Raw genomic sequence first — 26319 nt, forward strand, 5'->3', positions numbered from 1 at the left:
CCTGCAGCAGCCAAGACATGACAGACGAGGGTATTTATTGTACAGTAGATGGCGCAACATCGAGATGTCTCCGTGTATACGTTCACCTAGTATGTCATCTATTGGCATACCAGAGAATTGCTAGTAAATGGCATACCATTGGAGCATGATATGTTCCTTACCATCTGGTTGCCATTTGGAGCAAGAGCTGACGTGAAAAGTGTGAAGTGTGTTTTATATTACCGTGTAACTCTGCTGTATTTTTATCGTTAACTATTAAATTAATTAGATATTATAGTTGTTTCTATTTTTATTTGTTTTAAATTGTTATGGAGTAGTATTAAGTCGCGATAGATGTCCTGATTGAGGCCTACAGGAAATCGTACCTCTACAGCTAGTCGCCCTCGTACCATAATAAACATGCGAGACCAGTGGCTATGGACAATATGTGCGAGGCTTTAAAAGAAATTAGTCCATCGACAACAAATGGTGACACAATTAATAAAATGAAAATTTTACGTACCTCGTTTGTGGCAGAACTAAATAAAGTTAATAATTCGAAGAAAGCATACAAACCTTCAATTTGGTACCGCGAAAAACTTGTTTTAGAAGGACTATGTCCAGCGCAGAAAATGCACCAGCAGTGGCCCTTACATGCGGTCTGGTTAATGTCGTTAATGAATAAAATAAACAATATCGGGGATAATTTGCAACCCTGTTATAAACTCACCTACCGGACTTCTTAATGTATTTTCATCCAGTTTAACATAGCACCTGACCTTCTTACATATTGTCTCCACTGCACGGATCATCATCCCAGAAACCTCCAACCTGCCCAATTTTTCTACTAACGCTCTTCTGCTTACCGTGTCGAACGCTTTTTCAAAATCTATTGCAGCCACATACACTTTACCTCTTCCCATACTCATGTATTTTTCTAAAATCATCATCACAATCATTATATTGTTTGACGTCCTTCTTCCCTTCCTGAAACCTCCCTGGAAAACTGACAATGCCGACTTTTCTTCCGCCCAGTCTCTTAATCTGTTTACTAAACTGCTGTGTAAATCGTACTTAGTGAGGCTTAATAAAGTTATCCCTCTGTAATTACAAGGAAGGTTTTTATTCCCTTTTCTTTCTTGTAGATCGTGCATATTATCCCTGTCTCCCATTCCTTTGAGTATTTACCACCGTCGAAGATCCTATTAAATAACTTAACTGTGCCTTCTATCATCTGTCCAAATTTACTTATTTCTTTCCAAAACCTATTGCCAATACCGTTACACTCCCCGCCCTCCCCCCGGCTGACCTGCCCCTAATTTTGCCTATCACTTCCAGTATTTCTCCTTTTGAAATTATTTTGTCCAGTTCAAATATCGATATTTCTATATCGCTCCATACAACTTTTCCCCCTATACCATTTCTCCTCCCCTCCAAGTAATTTGCGAAAATAGTTCACTCACTCATCGTACTCGATATTTGGTTTCTCACATCTCCTCCCACCCTTGTTAATTTTGTTTATTCACTCCCGTACTTTCTCAATTTGATTCATCCTTCACTCCTGATTTATAGCTTCCGTTTGTTATTTCATCCATAATTTCTTCCTCTCCATTATTTCCCTTTTGTATCCTTTCCTTAAATTAGAGAAAACTATTCTTTCTGCACTCCCGCTTTTTCTACACTCTTTTAACGCCTTCATAACCCTTTTTCGCAATTCCTCACAATCCTTACTTTACCACCCTTCCTCCTCTCTTTCTGTTTCTCCTCTCTCTGTCATCTAAGCTACCCATTTGATTGGGTATATAATTAATTCCAGTGCTCTATCGATGTCGTTTTCCTTCAATGCTTCCTCCCAACCATACCTTACTAACTGTAACTCGTCCTTTATTATGGAATCTAATTTCCAACTTGCTGTCTCCGTCCGTTTATATTCGACGCACCTTCTCTCAAACTCTTTACCTCTCTTTCTCTCCTCTTATCCACCTCCACCCTTCTTTCTACCAACACCCAGACCGGGAAGTGATGTGATTCTACCCAGTCTCCTACCTCCAACCTTTTGATTTCCTCTAACATGTCTTTCGAGCTCATTACTATATCTATTACACTTCCTTCCTGTGCTGTAACACATGTCAGTTTTCCCTCCATGTCGCCTTCGTGCCAACCGTTCAGAATATATAAGTTTCCCGCTGCACACGTCTCTAAAAGTTTATTGGCATATCTATTACTGACTGTATCTTCACTTATAATTTCCCTCCTTACACTCCCGTCTCATTTACTGTACAATGGACTCTGTGCCCCTATCCTCGCATTCCAATCACCAAATAGCAACATACAGTCTTCTTCAAACTCCTCTAAAAATGTATTATTTGCGTATAATGAGCTCTTGGGGTGGCAATATGCAAAAGCTAAACTTACATTACTTACCCTCCCTTCCTCCCTCCCTCCCCATATTAAACCTAATCCAGAGTACTTCTTCCATCTTGTTTTCAATATCCTCCATTAGTTCACTAATCTCTTCTCTTATTAGCACAACTATCCTCCCGGCGTTCTCCCCTTATTCAACTCCTTTCTTTTTGATTTATGATTAACCCCCGCATGTCATCCCCTCCCCTTTTTCAAGCCACGTCTCTGAGAGTGCCACAATATCAAAGCTTTCCACTACTTCCTTCATTACCTAATTTGCCTACAGTAACTCAATATTTACAAGCCCTATCTTCCAATTTTGATGTGTTTCCCTCCCCCCTACCATATTTCCTCCCTAATTTTTGCTTCTCGTTGCCATAGTCCTCTCACCTTCTAAATCCATTCCTTCTTTTCTTAACATATTTTGTCTCTCTCTTCCCTCCTTTTCCTCCGTACCTTTATTCCTTTTACCCCACAAGTATTTTAGACTCATACTTCTCGCTTTGTTCATAATTTCTCTTCTTCTCGACTCGTCCCTCGCACCTCCACCTTTATTATTCACTTGTCCACTGCATTCTTCACTTGAAGTTTCTTGAGATTATCCCTCAACCATCATCTCCCGGCTCCTCATTTCCATTTCCGCACTACACTGTCCACTTCCTCCTGGGTTGAGCTCCTCCCTTACCTCAGCTGGTTCCACCACTCACGCTGCATCCTTCCTTTCATCTTGCCTTGTCAAGTCCTCCATCTTCGAATTCACGTCCATTGCTTGCAGTTTTTACACTTGCCACACTCGAACCCATCTTCCATTTGAAAATACTGGCTGTTGCACCCTTATGCGGGCCTTCAATCCTTGGTGTCTGGCCCTCCCTAGATGCCTCTACAATGTTTTCATTTCCTCAGTCCCTTCTCGGCCCATATCTCTCTTTACCCAAATATTATTTTCGTATTAAATATCTCGCGTTCCTTATCACAATTTCGGCCATTAAGGACGATAGTAACTTCAATCTGATTGGTCTACGCCCTTTCGCTGTACCCACCCTTTCCGCATCATCTATGTCCATTTCACTGAAATTTTTCATCTTGTTCTGGAGGACCTCATCCACTTTGTAAATTACGCCCACTTCGCTTTCTTTCGTTTCTTCCTGCACACCATATATAAATATGCATTTCTTCATCCATTCCTGGAAGCTGACTTCTGCTCCATTCTTCATTTTCAGCACATCCCCTTCTAGGTTTCGAACTTTCTCTCTTAGCAACCCTATTCCTTCTTCGTTGCTACCCGCTTTGGTCATAATTTCTTCTGCTCTTTTTTGTAACCATTGCCTCATTTCCCTAACTCCTTCGATTGGTCTTTCATAATTTCTTTGATATGGTCCCATTGGCATGTTTCTTTTATTACTTCCTTCACTATCTCGTTAATCGTTTCCAAATCTTCCCAGTTGAATTGGCCACTGGCATTCGCGCCGCCCCCCCCAATGACCACAAGCACAGCTATCACCGCTGCCACCAAAACCACCTCTCCCATCATTCCCAGATCTTTCTTCCTCTCCAAACATTTCGTTGAATTCCTTCTCAGCCTCCACTGCCACCTCCCAATTGCCGCCCGATATTGTTCGACTTCCACCATACTTAAAGGCACGCACCGCACAGCACGTCCTCACTCTCTGCTTACTCAAGCTAGACTCTATCTATCTATCTATCTATCTATCTATCTACGTCCTTCTGGTCGTATTTCGTCAAATCGTTTTCCTCTCACCAACTCGATTCATTATCTCGTCATTTTGTGATCCGCTCATCTGACCCTTAGCTTTCTCCTTCAAGAACACATTTTGAACGCTTCCATTCTCCTTCCTTCCCCACTAGTTACTGTACATGTTGCACTTCCATACAATACCACGCCCTCCTCTCTGAACTTCGTGACTTTGCCGCGGTAGGGTAGCTTGTGCGTCCTTGTGAATGATCAGGATGTTTAATATTGATAGGGCGTGGAATATTAGAACTATGAATCGATGTGATGGGTTAGAGAATCAGAAAAGCGGAGTGGGTGGGATAAAGTTGGACGTGGGTGTTATAAGTACATTAGTGGGAAGAGCAGGCTTTATGGTCAGGTGACTATTAAATTAACACGCGTAATGTAGTGGATTTCTCTTATCGGTCGGCCGGCGGGCGCGCGATGCCTGCCTGATTGCCGTCGATTTATCACCCCGTCCTCCGCGGTAAAGCAACAAGCGCGACAATTCCCTCACTTTCTCAGTTGTCTCCATGCTCAGAACGTTTAACAAGTGTCAATCTGTCCGTCTTAACTGTTCTTGAATTACAAGCTATATGTTCGATAATCAAGTGAAAAGAGAGTCTTGCAGAGATATCGTTAGACGATTCAGAACACAATTGCCATGCGTACGCCCTCCACATAGAGGTACCGTACGGAAACTCGTAAACGGAATGAGAGGAACCGGTTATTTACCCGATAAGCGAAGGGTGAAAGAAGTGCGCATAAAGAGGAGAAACTAAGCGAAATCTCAGAAAAGTAGGAACTTACGCCTACAAAATCCTTAGGACGACTTGGACAAGAAACCGGGGTTTCGAAGTGCTCAGCATGGTGAGATATACAAATGTTAAAATAGCAAACCAACATGGTAACCGTAGTACTCGAACAGCATCCACATGATCATTATTAGCGGGTACATTTTTTCACTGCGAAACGTTCATGGTGGAATATCGATCCATGTGTAATATTGTTTTCTGACGAAGCATAGTTCCATTTACGTATGTTTTCACACAGAATAACAGATATTGTAGTGCAGGAAACCCCTATCGCATTTTTTTTCAAAATTTTAAACTGTTATGTCATGTCATGCAAGGACAAAGTTAAGAAATTACAGTCCTTTTTGCTATGACGCCGAGTTAATGAGCGAACAGTATGCAGAGAGGCCCAGCACGCCCTCCGGCCGACCTATGAGAAAAACTCACTGTATTATGTTCATTTACTGCTATAGGATGTTCGTCTGCGTTGTGTTTTTTTAACGCACGTCCTCTCACTGGAAAGAAAGGAGTTACGTTTGACTGAAAACCGCGGGGAACTCAATCTACGAAACTCGAGCGGGCGCCTGGATCCCCGTGGGGGAACTGGCTCACTTCGGGAGAGGCGCTATCTACAATGAACAATGGTGGATTGAGTAGCAGTTTACCGCTCATGGACTCTACTATTTTCCTTGTCAAATATTAAATATTTCGTGGATCATACTGCATGCGTACAAGAACGTACGGTGCGTCGCAATTACATCGTTAGAATTCCTCGGTCTCCTAAGAGCTTGGTCGAAATCAGAATCTTGGCACAATTGACTGACGTTTAAAATGCTTCAGTGTCAGAATATTCATGTCGGTTGATTTTCTGAAGTGTCGAGAATTTCGTGTGTGGGGTTAATTCCGGCGCACTGGTATGTCTTAATACTGGCAACCGTTAAAAGGATGTTAAACATTTCATTGTTCTTCCTCTGGCGCTTTTCCCACTCCCTGGTGAGGTCCCGGGTGCAATCCTCGTTGCATGTGTACTTTACCCAGTTCTATGACAGATTGTCGCTCCTGACGTCAATCATATTTGAAGGAAGTACTATACTGTTATTTTTACAGTGGTGGCTGGCGGTGTGGTGTGTTGTATATAGGGTGTCCCAAAAACACCGATAACGCTTAGTATATTGTGCGGGAAGGCAGAGTGATCCGTTTTCAAGAAAGAACCCATATCCAGAAACGCACAGCTTGGACACAGGAGCGCACCGAAGTGTGAGATTGGTGTGCGTTCCGCACGTCGTCAATAAACCCAACATGACTAGCATATCGGGCTCATTACAAACAGGCTTCGAATTGTGTACCACTCACCTCATTGCGTAGCCTACATTGGCGGTGCTGAGCCTAACGCACAATATCCAATACGTGCGGTTCTCATTGAATAATTTCAATCGCTCCGTGGACTCCAGCAATAAGGTCCTCCGCTGATTCTACAGGAGTGTCATACACCATACTCTTCATACTACCTACGTGACTTTGTCCGGCTTCTCTTAGTTGACTCTCGATGGCCCCGAACTTGGAATGATATGGGGTACGTCTGTTTGAAAAACGTTCCGCATAAATCTTGCAGCAGTTCTACCATTGCAATTCACTTTGCCGTATACAAGCACCATGTCGGTTATTTCCGCAGCTGTGTACTGCTTCACATCGCACTGCTGTTAACGTTACTGCAATGGCAGGCTACAATACAGAAGTAACGTAGTAGGATGCACGTCAAGGACTGTATGAAGGAATGTAGCGCATGCGCTGGAAAGTTATTAGGCTGGAATCGTCCATCCGCAGTACAGAGTTGGCTAAGTATTTGCATACATTCCGCATTATGACAACAAATCGGAAGAAATTACCACCGTTCTCAGTCTTCGACTCTCTCCAGCGCCGTAACTTTGCATTTCCGGACACGGGCTCCTTCTTGAAAACCAATCATTTCACCTTCCCGCACAACACAGTAAGCTTTGTCGGTGTTTTTGGGACTACCTGTATACATGAAGAGGCGCTTACGACGATAAAGAGAGATACTTAGTCCTAGGGCTATAGGCGTTAACTAGACGCGGATAAAATCCCCGACCCGGTCAGGAATCGAAGCCAGGACCTTCTGAACCGAAGGCTATTCAGCTAAAGAGGTGGACAAATATGTCATTTTTGTTAATTTCTGAATTCACTCTGCTCATTACGGCCTCACCCCGTGTGTTCAAGATATCGATATCGAATCGGCTGTCATATCATGATACATAATTGCAAGACAGCCATGTAATTTAGTGACACTTTGAAGAACACCTCTCAAGGTAATGAAGAGGATGGGAGATTAAGATTATAAGGTTCTCTCATCGTTGATATGATGCGTTTCTCTTCCTGATTAATGGAGTTAAGTTTTGAACTATAAAGATTTCGTTGAAATTTCCTTCATATGTTGAGGACATGATGGTCATATTTTCATTGCGAACAGTATAAACAACGTTATTACCGAATGAGTTGACGGCGTGGTTAGGGCCGCGTAGCTGTGAGCTTGTATTCGGGAGATGGTAGGTTCGAATTCCACCTTCGGCAACCAGGAAAATGGTTTTCCGTGTGAATGTGATTTTGTTGTGGTTAATACTACAGTGCTCTATTAGGATTTTCTCTAATGAAAAGAAAATATTGGAAACACGTGCTTTTATTTATTTGTTTAAAATATATATTTACTTGAACCTTCGAACAACGTCAAAAATCTAAATTTACGATTTTAAACTCGACGTTAAATCTGGGGCGTCTGGGACTGCGAGTTTTTCCTTGTGGTTTAACATCTAATAACTCAGATACGGGTTTTTGTCGACAACTGGATAGGTAGTAGCTAGGACCGTGAAAGAAGCCGCCATAGCCCGAATTAAGGTACATTTGCCTAGTGTGAAAATGGGAAACCACTGAAACACTTATTGAGGGCTGCTGATGGTGAGGTTCGTACACACCATCTGCTGAATGCAAGCTTACGGTACTTGGCTTGTACCATGCAGCCGTCTCGCTCGATTCGACAGGTCCATGGTCAATGCAGTTCTTATAATTGCTGCTTCATATCATTAAGAGCAAACATACTTAAACACATTTGCTAGCTTTAAATTAATATTACCGGGCGAGTTGGCCATACGGTTAGGGTGGCTCGGCTTTGAACATGCATCCGGGAGATAGTGGGTTCGAACCCCACTGTCATCAGCCCAGAATATGTTTTTTCTTGGTTTTCCATTTTCACACCAGGCAAATGCTGGGGATGTACTTGAATTAAGACTACAGCCGCTTCGTTCCCACTCCTAGAACTTTCCTCTCCCGTCGTCGCCATAAGACCTATCTGTGCTGATGCGACGTAAAGCAAATTAAGAAATAAAGGAATTAATATTCCCCATCAAAGTGTGCTTGAATGGGTCGATATCTTCTGTTGTGAACTCAAATTCTAATTTGAATAGTATTGTGCATATTTACGTATGTAAATGGAGAGATAATTTTATAAGTGTCAGGCTGGGTTACTCTGTTGAATAAGGGCTGACTTTCTGTGCTCGAAGTTCTGGATATGATCCCGGCCAAGGCTAATGACATTTAAATGTGCTTAAACGCGACGGTTTTGCGTCGATAGATTTACTGGCTCAATATATCAGCACAATGGCGACGCTGATATGACCCTGGTTGATAAAATGTATCGCTAAATAAATGACCTGTTCTTCTTTTCCTTCATATTATATAGGTGTTTTAAGAGAAGTGGGAAATCGCAGGCAGTGTTTCCCTTCCTCATCTTTTGGGGGAAGGTGAGGCGGTGCTGTTGGACATTTAATTGCCAACCGAAATCACCGTTCCAATACCGACCACATTCTCTGCAAGCAAGTGTACATTGCGTGCAGGTTGCCAGCGTTTCGAATATATTGTAATATTCTGTAACAAGGTAAATGAAATAGCGTATGGCTTTTAGTGCCGGGAGTGTCCGAGGACATGTTCGGGTCGCCAGGTGCAGGTCTTTTGATTTGACGTCCGTAGGCGACCTGCGCTTCGTGATGAAGATGAAATGATGATGAAGATGACACATACACCCAGCCCCCGTACCAGCGAAATTAACCAATGACGGTTAAAATTCACGACCCTGCCGGGAATCGAACCCGGGACCTCTGTCACCAAAGGCCAGCACGCTAACCATTAAGCCATAGAGCCGGACTGTAACAAGGTAATCAATCTCCTCGGGAATTTTGAATCAAAGTTGTCTGTTACTCATTTTATAAAAGGATCAAATGACGTGTGTAACTTCAAGATTTGTGTAAAATAGACTACGTTCGGCGCTTTTGACTGAATTGTCAGCGTCGCGGCCTTCTGTTCAGAGGGACCCAGGTCCAATTCCTGGCCGTGGCGGGGAATTCTAACCCCGTATGATTAATCCCTCTGGCCCAGTCTCCTGTTATTTATATTCATCTTAATACATTTCTCTTCATATACATAAAACAAACCATTTTACCAACCACCACAGAAGCACGCAATAGTAAATACATCCCTTCAAATAGCGTTGACGTCAGGAAGAGAATCTGACCGTAAAACGTGGCCAAATCCACATCAGGTACTGACTTCAATAAAATAATTTGAAAAAAAAAAACAGTAAGAAGTGGAATGTTATAATAGGCTACAGCTGTATTCTTTCTTGGAATAAATTACGTTTTGCGAGTATTAACATCTTGCGTAATAGCGACGTGTAAGGTTGTGAACAGTGAATGACCGGAGACCGATGACAAGTATGCAATTAGCTTGGGGTGGAGAAGTAGGCGTGTGTTGAGTGCAGGATCCAGCCTGTGGCACCTCTTGGTTGGATAGGGATGTATTCCCTTCATCACTCGCGAACAACAAGTTGGGCGCTACGTGACACGACTGCATTCCTAAGCTCCAGGATCTGTCTTACTGCTTTCTTGCTTTCTCTGAAGAATGTTTAACTAAGAGTTATTGCTCTTCCCGACCATCCCTGCAATGAATAATAAGTAATACATCTCAATTTCTCTGTATCACTTGTGCTTCTTGATGCTATACACTGTTACCATTGTTTTATTGTTGTGCATTGTGTGTGTATTGGGGCGAGATAATTTCAGGAAGATTTTCACGTAGCTCAATGACTAGAATGTGATTTAATAACTAGGTTCGTCGTAGGATGTTAAAGTAATTCCGAACGCTTGCATACGTAAAGGTATTTGTTTCACAACTGTATGCCAAAAATTTACATTAATTCTACGGATGTACCCGTTGGAGTAAAGAAAAGTGGCTTAAGAGGAGATGATTTTCATACTCAACTACATTCTGTTGTTTCACTGAGATCCTGAAACCGTAGTCAGAAAAGCAAGTTCTTTTAATATTGGCTGGTGGTGCATATTTCAAGGTTGTGAAATAAATGCTCCGACATAAAATTCTTCTAAATTACAGTTGTGTGGATTAACGTGTCTAGCACGTTAACTCTAGCACAGCAACGAGAACGGGATTCACTGTAAAATTTAACTAGTTAATCATTTCCTGTTGTTTGTGTATGTTTTTCACCAAATGGTCGCGCAACTCATCACACAACTTCACCAGACTTATTCTCCCGCTTCTTTGTATACCGGTACACATTACATATCAAACTCGGTTGGTCTCTTTTGGTTGTTGTAAACTCCACCTTACGAATAGATATGTTTTCCTTGAAGGTACTGATAGGCCTACAAATTTAAACAACGTCTTGTGCTCACCATTAACAATGGAGGAACCACCTTTAGGTCAAGGTGTGACTCATCAGGCTCGGACGAAACGCAACTCGTTATCCTGTGTACTAATCCGTAAAACCGTCGCGGGCGAACTGTGTAATTTGTTGGCGAATTTTCCTCTGGGACGAAACTCTACCTAACCATTTTAACAGAAACAGAAAACGACAGAAAAAATTAACAGGGGAGAAGCTTGCAGATATTCTAGCAAGAATTGAGTAATCCGAGGAAATCTCGCCGATCGGTGCAGCAGTGTGGTATTTCACAAAGATCGGCATTGCGGGGACTTCTACACCTTTTATCTTAACACAGTGTCAGTGGTTGATCGCTTAACACCACGGGATCCCGCGTAAATTCCTTTCGGTCGATGCTGCAATCTCCCCATTATAGTACAGTCGATCCTTCTCTTTTAATTGCGACGGACGAAGCTTATATCCATTCTTGTGGGTATAGGAATTCTCAGAATTGGACGATATTGGGACATCGGAAATACGTAATGCGTAAAATACATCACCACCATCAGGAAGTCTGTGTTTGGTGTGATATTGCTGCACGCAGAATAATTGGCCCGATTTTCTTTTACGATAGGGTGCAGTTCACTCGGAAAGTTACATACAAAACATACTGCAGCAATTTTTGACATGTTGACTGAGAAAGAAAAGCAGTACGGTATACCTACTCCTTGCAGGATTACCAAACCAAATCCCATGGCACAACAGCTCCGAAAGGCTATGGTCTACCAAGCGACCATTGCTCAGCCCGAAGGCCCGCAAATAACGAGGTGTCGTGTGGTCAGCACGACGAATCCTGTCGGCCGTTATTCTTGGCTTTCTAGACCGGAGCCGCTATCTCAACGTCATATAGCTCCTCAATTGTAATCATGTAGGCTGAGTGGACCTCGAACCATCCCTCAGATTGTCAATTACGTCGTTCCGACACAGACAGCTCTTATGGTGAGCATGGGATAGGAAAGGAATAGGAGTAGGAAGTGACCTTGGACTTAATTAAGGTACAGCCCCAGCATTTGCCTGATGTGAAAATGGGAAACCACGGACAAACCATCCTCAGGGCTACCGACAGTAGGGTTCGAAAGCAATAACTCCCGAATGCAATCTCACTGCTGCGCGACCCTAACCGCACGGCCAACTCGCTCGGTTTGCTTCCATTTATTTTGCAGACAATTGAATTATTCTTGGTCGTAACTCTTTCGTTTTGAAGGATGAAGATCTTGATATTTAACTATTTCCACCAGTGTAGGCCTATATTAATACTTAACATGCATTCATGTTACACTTCGAAGCAAATTTCATGTTTTAAAACTGAAGTAGTTTTTAACAATGCGACAAGGAGATAATGCAATAAAATAGAACAATCTAAATGAGTATTCAATGTAAAGAACATAAACTGCAGTAATGAATTTACATTTAATGATCATTTCCTACTGCCACTTTTAGAGATCTGTAAAATTCTTGACCTATATTTGGAATGATACTGCTTTCAGGAAGATCTAAGAAATCTTTCTCCTTGCCTGCGTTGCTGAAAAGTACGCTCGCTAAAGAACAACGTTTAGAGTGGAGTTCCTACTCCTAGGTCTTATATTATATCCTGAAATGCGTCCTCGCCATATGTGTGCTTATAAAACGTGGTGTGAGAGTTAAGGGCAAGACTCTTGCTATTTTTTGAAAAGTTATAGTCCAACTCTTTTTATAGGCTTGTAATATCAATAATATCGGAGGTTTTTAATTAAACTACTTTATAATCTTTGCCAGTTTTCTTTCCCATTCTCATAACTGGGATCCATTGCATTTGTACAGTCACTAGACCACGTTTAAGATTCTCTTCTTCTCTCGTTGAATTTTGGTACGCATTGAATCATTTTCACTTTGCATGCGCCCTTTTATGATAATTTTGTGTGTGGTTTTGCTTAAGTGTGGCTGCTTTTGAACGCAGTACATTAAGAGTAAGGCAGAATACTTATTTTTATTTTGTCCAGCACAGTTGGATGAATACAGGGCTATTTCTTGTATTTCTCTGGGTAGTAACTGACAAAAATATCAAACACAAAAACAGAATTCTTTAGCCCCTACCCCCTCTCTTAGACAAACCTTCGTGCCAGAAGATACAAGAGCATTGTTTATGTACAGTATCATAGATGGTGTCGTATTAATTCGATAGTTTTCTCGTATATTCTCTGCATCGTGATGGAAGTACGCCCTGGAGGTCAAAACATGGTACATTTAGTTTTACTAATTGCAAATTTTTTATTACCTTCATCATATTTTCAGCTCTTGACTTATTTTTTCGTTGATGTGATTCCTGGCTTTGTGCAATTTTATTTTTTTCAGATTCATTGTTGTAATCGTGGGCTGTGCATACACAACACTGATCTTTTTTTGCTATTTGATTTACGTCGCACCGACACAGATAGGTCTTATGTCGACGATGGGACAAGAAACGGCTAGAAGTGAGAAGGAAGCGGCCGTGGCCTGTATTAAGGTGTGAAAATGAGAAACCAAGCAAACCCATCTTCAGGGCCGCCGACAGTGAGGTTCGAACCCACTATCTCCCGAATACTGGATACTGGCCGCATTTAAGCGACTGCAGCTATCGAGCTCGGTACTGATCTTTTTAAGGCACATGAAATGACAAATATAGTGAATGAAAACTGAAGAGTTTGTATGTTTCTTCGCACAGGTTGTACTCCATTCTTTGCGGAACTCTTTGTATAATATGTATGTTACACTAATCAATCAATACTGATCTGCATTTAGGGCAGTCGCCCAGGTGGCAGATTCCCTATCTGTTGCTTTCCTAGCCTTTTCCTAAATGATTTCAGAGAAATTGGAAATTTATTGAACGTCTCCCTTGGTAAGTTATTCCAATCCCTAACTCCCCTTCCTATAAATGAATATTTGCCCCAGTTTGTCCTCTTGAATTCCAACTTCATCTTCATATTGTGATCTTTCCTACTTTTATAAACGCCACTCAAACTTATTCGTCTACTAATGTCACTCCACGCCATCTCTCCGGTGACAGCTCGGAACATACCACTTAGTCGAGCAGCTCTTCTTCTTTCTCTCAATTCTTCCCAATCCAAACTTGGCAATATTTTTGTAACGCTACTCTTTTGTCGGAAATCACCCAGAACAAATCGAGCTGATTTTTTCCAGTTCTTGAATCAGGTAGTCCTGGTGAGGGTCCCATACACTGGAACCATACTCTAGTTGGGGTCTTACCAGAGACTTATATGCCCTCTCCTTTACATCCTTACTACAACCCCTAAACACCCTCATAACCATGTGCAGAGATCTGTACCCTTTATTTACAATCCCATTTATGTGATTACCCCAATGAAGATCTTTCCTTATATTAACACCTATATAACACTAATGTTGAGACTACCTTCTAAATAATACTGTGTGTGTGTGTGTGTGTGTGTGTGTGTGTGTGTGTGTGTGTGTGCGTGCGCGCGACAATAACGAAACTCGATTCCATCATCACTCATTACGTGCCCTTTCATACTCTCTAGCGTAACATTTTATCATTGGTGTTTTGCACGATATCAATCTCTGTTCCATTCGGACTCTTCATGCTCCAAGTTTTAGTTACATATTTGTTACTAATATTCAGCGTTGCTAGAAATATATGCTTAAACACTCTCACCTTTTTGTTATCAATTTCATAACAAAAAGCAAAGTTTTTATATCTATTATCACTATTGATTTTCGCATGCCTGTATGTAGGTTCAATTACAGATATAATAAATTATCTCTAGCGAGTTATCTCATATTTTCCAGAATGACTCGTGAATTATTCTCCTCTTCTCTTCACCAAAATTGTCATTACACTTTAACTGCCACTTTTCACCGCATGGTGGACAGAGATTCATCGCAGAGATTATTTTTCCATATTTGTCCGCATATTTGTGCCCACAATGTACTTCCTCCGCTTTTTGGCCAAATGTTTCTTCCAGATCCGTTAATTTCTTTTCCGTGTAAGAATTACACTTGTGATTGCTCAGTACATAATGACTCCCTCAAAGTTGCTATTAAAATTTGTTATAACAATTTTATAAACTTCACATTCATGTGAGTAACTCTGGACATCACCTTCTGAGCTACTCAGCGCGGCTACATTTGGTAACAATCTGAGGCTGAACTTTATATTCGCTCCTTGTTACAATAGCTGTTTTGATGAAAGTTTTCGATCGGGACTGTTGGATCTGTTACGCCATCAATTGATACATGTCGTAAGCTTGTTGAAGATGGAACTTAAGAGAGCTCTTCTGTTTCCTACAGCTTAAATGTTACATGAATAGCTTACTTTTCTTGTAATAGTAAATGTGTAAAGTATGGTGTACGTCAACTCTGTGCGCTGGATCACAATATGGACCTTCGGCAGTTCCCTCCCCTGGACTAACATGCAAAAGTTTTCTTAATTCCAGGTTGCCCGGGAATAGGAAACTTGTTTATCTGTCATTGTAAACTGCTTTAAAGGTCTCTATTAATTTTGTATTTCGGACTAAATCATGGATAATATTTTTCCTCACCTTTCGGTGTTAGTAGAATAGACTTCTTCAGTCGGTAAGTCACAAAATTTTCACATAAAAATAGTGCTTTCGAAATTTGTCTCCCTGAGTGAGTTGGCGTTGTGGTTTGCGTTATGTAGCTGTTGCTTATATTTGGGAAATAGTGGGATCCAACCCCATTGTCTGAAAGCCTCAAGATGGTTTCTCCATTTGCACACCAGGCAAGTGATGCCATCCTCGCCATACGACCTCTTTGCATTAGTGCGACATAAAAAATACATTGTTAAACAATGAATGACTCGTGCTCCATGGTTTAAATTCGATAGCCTCATGTCAATATATTTAGTTCTCAAAGACCTCCTTCGAGAAAATTCTCACATCCGTACTTCTATGGTTCAGTGACTTCGTTACTTACTATTCTTTTAATTCGTTCTTATTGTGACTGCTGATTCACAGATGCTTCATAAATTATCGTGGGGCAAGTCATGTTTTTGCCTCCTTCTGTAAGATACTGGTGCGGGATAGTTTTTAAGATTTACATATCTTAATAGATTTTTAATGTACAACGTAAATACGACGACGAACACATAACCATCCAGTTGTAGTAAAGATCCTTTTACACTTAATATCAAATTTTGATTTACATGAATTCAGTTCATTCGAAAGCAGAGCTGCATAAAATATAGCTCAGGGAGAAAGAATTCGTGTAGGGGCGATTTCCTGTTAATCCGAGCTCACGTACCCACCACTCTCCTCGCAAGTAGCTACATTATATTCGTCGCTCTACTGAATTCCTTTTTACCGTAACCTTCGTAAGCACAGTGCTGCGAGCATTGATGACCTAGTCTGAAGAAGAGGAAATCTCATGAGGATGCGAAGTTTAATTGTAAAAGGGAATCGGATTTCCTAGTTTACAGGGAACTCCAAATGGTCCATAGTGTTTAATGTTTCCAGCGTTATAACCTTGGAAATCTAAATGAAGTCATAAACATTCAGGGCCGTGACATTGTCTGAAAATATTCAAGAACTGAAAGCTGCAAGGCATTTACAAGAATATTGTTGCGTGCATATTTGATTTATTCTGGGTTCAGTGAATAACCTCTTGAAATTTTCTGAACAATGTTTTCCAATTTAGTTCGAAGGTTGTAACAACGTCGTCTAAGATGCCTGCATTTCTTTTGGTTGTTTTACTTACGACGTTGCTGAAGATGAAGATACATCTCAGTTATCGCTTTGTCCTCACGCCGCATGGCATTCAGAACTGACGAAATCGTCAAGGAATGTAAGAGTATAGCGTTAACCGTTTTGTGCCCAGTTGAGACAGCAAAACTAGATGGTATCGTCTGTCCCTGTCTCAATTACCCGATGGGTCAAACGTTAAGCCAGCGACTTGGAAGACCAGTGACTGAGTTGTGCAAAGAATTTTCTTTTGTCTCTTTGGCTCTCAATGAGAGCTTTGACGTGTTGGACGTATTTCAACTGTCAGTATTTGTACTCAGGGTCGATAGATTGCCGCTGGTGAACTATTGTATTTAGTACCCATGAGAAATATGACATTTGAAGATACACTTGTACCTGGAAGGGAGTATGGAAAATATCGGTTGCAAGTGGTGAACATCTATCTTTCGTCACGACGGATGGTTGGTTGTCTTCCCGTTAAGTGTTAGGGCTTGTACGACTATATGTCGTGATTTTGGTGCCAGAGAAATAGCAATAATCCAGTGTTTCATCCACAGACAGTGACGTAGATAAGCGAGGGAGTACGGGGGATATATCCTCGCTTGAGGCACTTGTTCTCATTATTATAAATATATATATTTATTACTTTCACGGAGAAAAAAATAATTAAATACTAAAAACATTCATTTGCAAAACACCCATTTAACATGAGGTGTATTATTTGTTCAATTATTATTATTGTTATTATTATTGTTATTATTATTATTGTTATTATTATTGTTATTATTATTATTATTATTATTATTATTATTATTATTATTATTATTATTATTATTGTTGTTGGTCTATTACTCATATCCCCCTTCAAGGAAAAGTCGCATCATCGCCACTGTCCACTGATAATATCTGTTCATTGAAGAAACTCGCCAGAGATATGGACGTAGTTGTGAAAACAAGTCAATTACCGACCTGACTCGTCGGCAATTCGAAGCATTTTCACAAGATTTGGATAGCGAATATTCTGTCATACTGAACCCATCCATATTCGATCCCTTGACCAAATTACAGCGCATAACGTGTTAGGAATCTATTCTCCAGGTCGCAAACCATTAGCTCAGAGTTTCCAAGCGAGCAGACAAAGTATATAGCTCGGATTGCCGCTCCAAGATTGAAAGACAAGGCGAGCGTGCTTCAACGGAGGACAGAAGAGATTTAAAATTTTCCAGCAAGAGCATCTTGTTAGGGGACTCCAAGGGCCTGCCAATGTGTGGAAACTGCTTAAATTACGTGACAACTAGCGTATCAGCAGGAATGAGGAGGAATAAAACGCCAGCATGGACAGCTGTTAATTAATGAGGATTTACCAAGAAGGTCGTTGGAACCGTTTGGCAGATCGAGGTCACACAGAACGAAGTAGTCTCAATGTTTTATAGCGAATCCCCGCGGATTTGTTTACAGTCTCCTTCTCTAAAAGCCAGGCCTTCACCGGACCAACCACCTGTTTGGTACCGGAGTGCTAAGGGTGCATGACGTACTAGCTGAGAACTTAGGCCGCAGCGAATGGCAATGGATTTTTGTTAGACTTGATTTTTATATGGTACATTGAATACAGATACTTGTTCCTGTTTTCATAAATATCTGGATAATTAAGACACGAGAACAGTAGATTGTTCTACAAACTGTTTTCAGTTAACTATATCAGATTACTTTGGTAACTGTTAATTATCCAAGTAATCCGTGTCGAGTAGTATCAGCTGTGAGTGAACGGACTCGAGTTTTAGATAAGCTCATATGTTAATTAACAATTTCATCCCTATATAACGAGCAGAGCCCGACCCCGCGGTGTAGAGGTAGCGTGCCTGCCTCTTACTCCGAGGCCCTGTGTTCGATTACCGTTCAGGTCAGGGATTTTTTACCTGGATCTGAGGGCTGGTTCGAGATCCACTCAGCCTACGTGATTACAGTTGAGGGACTATATGACGATGAGATAGCGGCCCCGATCAAGAAAGCCAAGAATAACGGCCGAGAGGATTCGTCGTGCTGACCGCAAGACACCTCGTAATCTTCAGGCGTTCGGGATGAGCAGCGGTCGCTTGATAGGCCAAGGCCCTCCGGGGCTGTTGCACCATGGGGTTTGGTTTTGGTTTTGATTGATAACGAGTTGAGAATCCAATAGTAAGATAATATACTGTAAGGTACATAATCATGATCGTACAACTGGCATAGCTTTTGCATTACTTTTTTTTTGCTTGAGCAACACACCTCCTCGTTAGAGGCCGCTCACTGCCACTACAGTGGCCTTATCAATGCTCAGACAGCTTGGCATGTGAGGCAGCTCTGTACCACGCGGTGGCTCCGAGCATGCTTCGAGAGCTGCCTTTGTATGCATTCATGCTCTGCACAATTTAAAGTGGATTATGGGCAAGTAAGCAGCACACGACCTACCTTTCCAAGTGTTGGCAACTTCTATCATGCTTAATTTTGGAGATCTGACGGAATCCGGCTTTTCAGAATAGATGCGCCTTTGGCACGAGAGGTTCACTACGCAGTAAATTCTGTAAAATTTACTTGAGTGAACGTTGGTTTTATAAAGTGTTTAATCTTCTTCTGATTATTATTATTATTATTATTATTATTATTATTATTATTATTAGTATTATTATTATTGTCATTATTATTATTATTATTTCACGTGACTCTTGCTAGCCTGATGCAGCTCTTGTAAGGTAGACACTCTTACGAGCGTCGGTGGCGTCTATCGAGCATAGGGAACTGCGTGTGTGGTGTATGAGTCGTAGAAAGTTTGGGACAGCACAAACACCCAGTCCCCGATCCAATGGAATTAACCGTTTATGATTAAAATCTCTCGACCCAGCCGGGAATCGAATACGGGACCGTAGGAGCGAAGGTCAAGATGCTGATTATGGGGCTGGACATATTTTGATGATAAATACCTTCTGTATTACACGTTATTGCAATATTTTGTTACTCCCTCATACCTAGTTCGAAATTTTGTTCTGTTCATCTTGGGAATTAGAGGTAGAAGGGCACTAGGAAACACTTTTTTTTTAGTTTAAAATTATCTTATTTTCGGCATATGAACGTCGACTGTGTGTTGAAGGAATGCAAATGGGAGTGGTCTATGACGAAATAATGGTTCATTGGGATCAGGACAAAATTATCACTCAAGTTTCCTTTAAAAATTGATAATGTAAGCGATGTGAGAGTAGCATTTCTGCTTCCTACCAGAAGACCACGGGCTGGATTCCCAGATCGTTCAAGACTTGCAGTTCTGGACTGAGAGCTGGAGCATGGTTCATCCTTGTCAGTGGCGTATCCTGGATTCCCCGCGGTGGCGTGCAGCTAGTAACCATAAAGTAGCACAATGTATTTAGTAAAGTTCAATTCTGCTTACCCTAATTACATGTAGATGAACTCGACTCGGCGATTACTTTCTCAGAATTCCTTGGTACGTCACTGTAGAAGTCCTCACGTGTTTCCAACTCAACAAGATGATCCTTCTCTATAAACATCATTTCTAATGCACAGTGACGACTCTGAGTTCGAGAATTGCGGACGAAGGGTTTTATTCGTTCTAGGGGAGAGAAAGAGTGTTCTATAGATAATGCTGTAGCGGGAATAGTTGTGACCAATGTGCACTATGGAGACCACTGCTCAGTAGGGACTTCTGCATTTGAGCCACAGTTTTATCTTTGAAGTGTTCAGAAGTAAACATTGCCCTCAATTCGGATTTAAGTCGTACTATATCAAAATATTCTCAATAGACATCGCTCAATTTACTGAATTGTTCTTGAGAAAAATCGCTAGAAAGAATAAAAATTTCCTGCAATTATTGTTTGGTGCCCAGAAAAATCGTGTGGAATATTTCAGCTTAGTACTCTGGCCTGTAAGGTTCAGTTATCTAAGGTTCAATATTGAGCGAATTTCTATCAAAGAATTATTGTTCATAATGATATATCTGGCGCGTGTGAGTACTTCTTCGATAATATTGTCACATACCAATATTTTCTGACGCAATACTATATGGCCTGGTACTTGCATATATTTTCAAATTGAATTTATTTTTATTGAGCGTGATGTAAGGAATATGAAAAATGCAATTTTTGTTTGTTGAAGTTACATTCTGCGTTTATTAACGTTTTTATTCTGGCTTACTGTATATGCCCTAATTTGTCTGTTAGATTAGCCTATAAACTGTGTTCATTCGAATGGAATACACTTTCTCTACAGTAACACTCTTAAGAGTAGAATGATGATAATATTTGTGTTATTTTCTTATTTATGCAAGAAAGCGTACATTACTGCAAATTGAATAGACCTGCTTGCTAAGTTTAAGTGTATATTGGGTAGCCATGACTGAACTTGGGCAACTGCTAGATTCAGTGTTGCCAACAATCATGAAGTCACTAATTGGGTTAAAATATCACTAATGCAATTTTATGAACTAGGTCTACATGGGAGAATTAATGAAGCATTAAATAGATGAATATCTACAACATATCTAATTAAAATGACAAGACTCGGGTTCCCCTTCTGGCGTAGTTGCAATTGAATTATGAATATGCAGCTGAGGTTCCTATCTTACACAAGGCACTGTATAACTGTCTTTCTAACTCTTCTAAGAGCGTTTTTGGCGTGACGCGTGAAACAGTTCTGACGTGAGTCTGTTACGCATCTTTATTTTCATAAAGTTCAGCTGCCTGAAATGACCTTCCATTTCTGCATTAGAAGGAGGTAGAGAAATGCTGGCAACTCCTTCAATGGATTAAGAGCAACAGAATCTAAATCTAAAAAAATCCTCCACGCAGTTTTATGCTTGCTATCGTCGTTAAGGTCTGTGCTGGAAAGTAGAGCAACCGCATGGGATCCGTACCGAAGAGAGCTCATCTCGCCAGGGGGTCTTCCTTTCTTTCAGTTCGACGTTCGTTACCTTGGACATTCCGAAGTTTCTCCCCAACTTCTAACAGTTGGCAGAGGGTAACACGTGAATGGTAACAGAGATTAAAATGCAGTGACACCATGCGGAGGGTTTCACAACTACGTATGCCCCTGATTACAGTTTTAAGATTTAATGCGTTACATCCTTAATTCCTCCATTTGCTCTCTGTCTTTCTACAGTGGATTAGATGGCGAGTCTACACCAGCGCCACGCGTCGTCAAGCAACAGAACTAGTGCAGTTGTGCGGAACTCTTGAACTTCTGAGAGATGAAACAACCTACAATCGCACTTCAGACAGTTTTTTTGCGCTATCATAACGCCTGCAATGACTGCCTTGCGTGAAAGGAAAGTACACCTCTTCTTGTGGGATCAACTGAGGAGCTGATCTGTGAGGCAACGGACTCCCTCAACAAAGCTCAACATATTGGCTAAGGAAGTTATGTTGACGACGTGACACTCCGATATCTGTTGGGCTGAAGATGCCTTACCAAACTAAGGCCCTCAATAAGTACAAGGATTTTTAAAGCAAGCTCCTAGTCGGACAGGACCGAGCGAGTTGGTTGCGCGCTTCGTGTTCGATTCCCGTTGTCGCAGCCTTGAAGATATTCCATGGATTCCCACTTTCACACCAAGTAAATTCTGGAGCTGTACCTTAAGGCCACTGTTGTGCCCTTCCAAGTTCTAGCCCTGTCCTCAACCAACGTCGCCATACGGCCTGTCTAAGTTGGTGCAACATAAAAAGAAGTAGCAAAAAACGTTTAACGTGAATATTTCTATTGCTATTATAGCCACGTTACTCCACATTTACACTAGTGTCCCAAAGTTAAGCATAAGTTACGAGTAAGCAGGGCAACAGGAAATAGACCGCAAATCGCACGACATATGCACCTACCAGCCTTACGTGTTCGCTATGTATAGGAAAAGTGTGTTCCCTGCTTTGACTAGCTGCGTAACCTCAAGGTAAACACAGCCAGTGCCTGCGCCCCGTATTCCCTCAGTCGTGTTTGCCCTGTTATAGTGTGAGGAGTGTAGCCTCGTGGTGAACGTGACAATATAATGGCACAACGACGCCATTTGGACCCCGTTTAGCAGGGTAGAATACTCGGCCGCCTGGAAGCAGGTTAGACACAGACCGAAGTCGCCATATTCCTTGAATGTGCCGCAAAGTGTCATTTCCAGGCTTTGGAGACGATTTAGAGACACAGGAGATGTTAGTCAGGACCGATATCTGGCCTTAACCGCCCGACAAAATCGGAGTGTACCTTCAAGACGATTGCTGATGGAGCTTGCAGCTGTCCCAGGGGTTGCCGTTTCCCAGCAAAATGTGTACCAGAGACTCAGAAGAGCAGGGCCGTTTGCCCGACGTCCAGCGGTGTGTGTCCCGCTCACCCAGCACAGAGGCGGGCCCGTTTACTGTGGAGCAGTCAACATCGGAACTGGACCATGAATGAATGAATGAATGAATGAATGAATGAATGAATGAATGAATGGAGACATGTGCTCTTCACAGATGAATCCCGCTTCAGTTTGCAGAGCGATTTCCGTCACACATTAATCTGGAGAGAACCGGGTAGCCGCTACAACCACAAGAACATCGTGGAACGGGACCAGTATGGTGGTGGTGGCGTCCTGGTGTGGGGCGGCATCATATTGAATGACCATACGGACCTGCACATCTTCATAGGTGGTCCGAGGAACTCTGTTAACCCTCGGAGATTCAGGAATTAGTTACTGAGACCACATGTGCGACTCTTCAGAGGTGCGGTTGGTCCAGACTTCCCCTTAATGAACGATAATGCCCGACTGCAGCGCGCTACTCTGGTAGATTAATTTCTGGCTGGGAAAGACATTCACCGCATGGATTGGCCAGCGAGGTCTGCGTATCTGATTCCTATAGAACATGCCTGGGATGCACTGGGGAGGCGAATTGCATCCCGTCAGCCTCCACCAAGGACCCTCTAAGACATTCGCATTGCCCTTTCGGAGGAATGGGATTGACTGCCATAAGAGCTCTTGGACCATCCGATAGAGAGCATGCCACGTCGATGCGAAGCATGTGTGGCCATCAGGGGTAAACATACACCCTATTACGAGCACATTTTGTTGTGGAAGACATTGCCAAGTTTTATTAGTTGTTGTCAAAGGTTGTCAAACCTTTCTAACACTGTTTCCTTGGACAAGTTGTGTGACATACAGTGTGTGAGTCAGCTTCCGTTTCTTCAGTAATCCGTTTTTTTGCTATTTGCTTTACGTCGCACCGATACAGATAGGTCTTTGGCGACGATGGGACAGGAAAGGCCTAGGAATGGGAAGGAAGCGGCCGTGGCCTTAGTTCAGGCACAGCCCCAGCAGTTGCCTGGTGTGAAAATGGGAAACCACGGAAAACCATCTTCAAGGCTGCTGACAGTGGGGTTCGAACCCACTATCTCCCGATTACTGGATACTGGCCGCACTTAAGCGACTGCAGCTATCGAGCTCGGTGCAGCAATCCGTCTGACATTCCTATCAGGCGGTATGGTCTCGTTTAGTGATTATGCTTAACTTTTGGACACTAGTGTACATGGAATTCGAACTACAGGTAAATGACGTTTAATTTCACAAAATTTCACATGCGGGTTGCAATCTTCGGACACCCTGATACGAAGGTAGTAACGACTGCACACAGCTAACACGCTCCATCTTGGGTCTAATTTGATTTTAGTTTAATTTCATTTAACTTCAACTATCAAAGAGACGTTAGATCTGTTGTATAAATCTCGTCGTCATGACTTGGACATTAATAAATGTTAAGAAGATCTTACCCATCTCTGTGAATTATTTCACTGTAACGTCTCGTTTAGGTCCTTTTTAAGCGAATACATGCTTCCCTTGGTTTGGATCCAATGCCAGAAACATTTCCCGTAGAGATATCTTTCTTAATCCTGCAAATCGCATTGGCAAATTCAAATTTTGTGCTATCTTTTAAAAGAATTTGAATATATCTCTAGTGGTTGAGTAGTGGTTCCGCCGCATTTCATACACCCTGGTGGGTTGTGTGTGAACCGAGTCGCACAGTCCTGCTTTGCGGGCATAGCCCTTCCTGACGCCAGCTGTACGTAGGATATATTCACTATTGCGTGTTTCTATGGCGGTTTTGCAGTACTGTGCAGTGTAGTCTGTGGGTATATTAAATCGTTAACCGCAGTCTCCGTGACAGCTAAATTAATTAGACGCGATGTAAATCCTCGAGCCGGCCTGTAGTCGAACCTGGACTCTCTGAACCGAAGGTTTCGACGCTGATCATTCAGACAAGGATTCCTAAATTAGTGCAGTGATATGACTTAGACGATCAGATTGAAGAGTCAGTAGAAAGGTAAGTTCCGTGCTCGTCAGTATGTACCTCAGAGACTCCAGGATTTAAGCTGATACCTTAGGTTCTTCGCGGTCACGTATTACACGTATATGTAGCATTCAAGGTTAAATTTACTACGCACGTACCAACATAGCAAAGAGTTGAAACTTTTAAGGCCTGAAGTGTGTATCAAGAAGTTGCAAACTTTCAGCTTCCTTTAAACACTGTCTTTGCTCTTGAAAATGAACACACACATCTAGGAAGCGCTTCGTATCTCTTACGGACTTCATTCTTTTCTCTCTCGCAAACGGAGTAGACAGAAAGGGATTTCCATTATAAACCTCAAGCTCTCTGAAACAAGAAGAGATGTTTCACGTGGGTTACAATTTAAACTTTCGAGATAAAATCTTGACAGTCCTAGTGTATTATCTTGTACTTTGATGTGTACGTTTGGACCCAGTCACTCTGCAGACCCAAGGGTTGCCCAGGGCTACGAATATATTGACAATGACAGCTTCGTGGGCTCCATCTTCATTATCACCATGATTTAATTAGATTCGCAACTCAAGTACATCATTCCAGTTGTTAAAATATACATTTCCTCAAAATCAGCGGCTTCTCGCTTCAACGATTGTCACATTTATGAGGGGAATTGGCTTTTCCACTTACGATCATTTTAATGCCCGTAAATTCAAGAGCTAGTATTATAATATCCCACTAAAATAGTACTTAACAGTGGTACGAGGTGTGATTTTTGTCTCCTTTTTTCACATCACCATGCCATCAGCTAATTCTGTGGAGTTATATTACAGTAAATTAATTTTATATAATGCACCAGGTAATGCAGTGAACAAAAACTGTGTAGTCGAGATGTCGAGTACAAGGAGAAGGAATACCACAATACATTGGACTGAATCTTTTTGATAAAGAAAGGGTTAAAGCAACAGTAGACAATAATTCTTCTCCGAAAACCGTAAAATAATTTAGTGGGACGTAGAACCAATAAGAATAATTAGCAGTACCAGAAAATTGTAGCGTGTGTTCGTAGTTTCATCCATCCGAATCTTACATAAGTTCATCTGAAATGTGTACTAAACTTTGGAGGAAGTAATTGCGCATAAAATCTTCCTACTTCACGCTGTTAAGAATTCTCATTCTTCCTTCTTTCCTCTTCTTAAATTATTTCCATGAAAAAGATAAGACCCTACACTCTATTGGCTATTATTATTATTATTATTATTATTATTATTATTATTATTATTATTATTATTAAACATAAAGTTTCTTAATATGCGATAGACATACTGTGCTGTATATATATATTAATTAATAATAATTTCAGTGAGCACAGGTTATCATTATGGGATCAAGAAGAAGCACACTGAAGTTCGTATTCCCAATGAAGTTTAGATGAAATGTTCCATCGTCGTGTAGTCTTGTGAAGTAGCTGTTGAATATATGAAATATAGAGGTTACAACAATTCTGCATTAGACAAGTGTCTGTCGAACTATATTTTTGTTTGAAGGCTTGTATAAGCTCACTTGCATGTTTATTGCAAAGTACGTTAATATTAATATTTTCTTGCCAGTTTTGTTAGGTCCCATAAACAGCTCGTCAAGAAAATTTACAAGATGCACTCAGCACATGGTA

Source organism: Anabrus simplex, chromosome 2, assembly GCF_040414725.1.
Source record: "Anabrus simplex isolate iqAnaSimp1 chromosome 2, ASM4041472v1, whole genome shotgun sequence".
NCBI classification, from domain to species: Eukaryota; Metazoa; Arthropoda; class Insecta; order Orthoptera; family Tettigoniidae; genus Anabrus; species Anabrus simplex.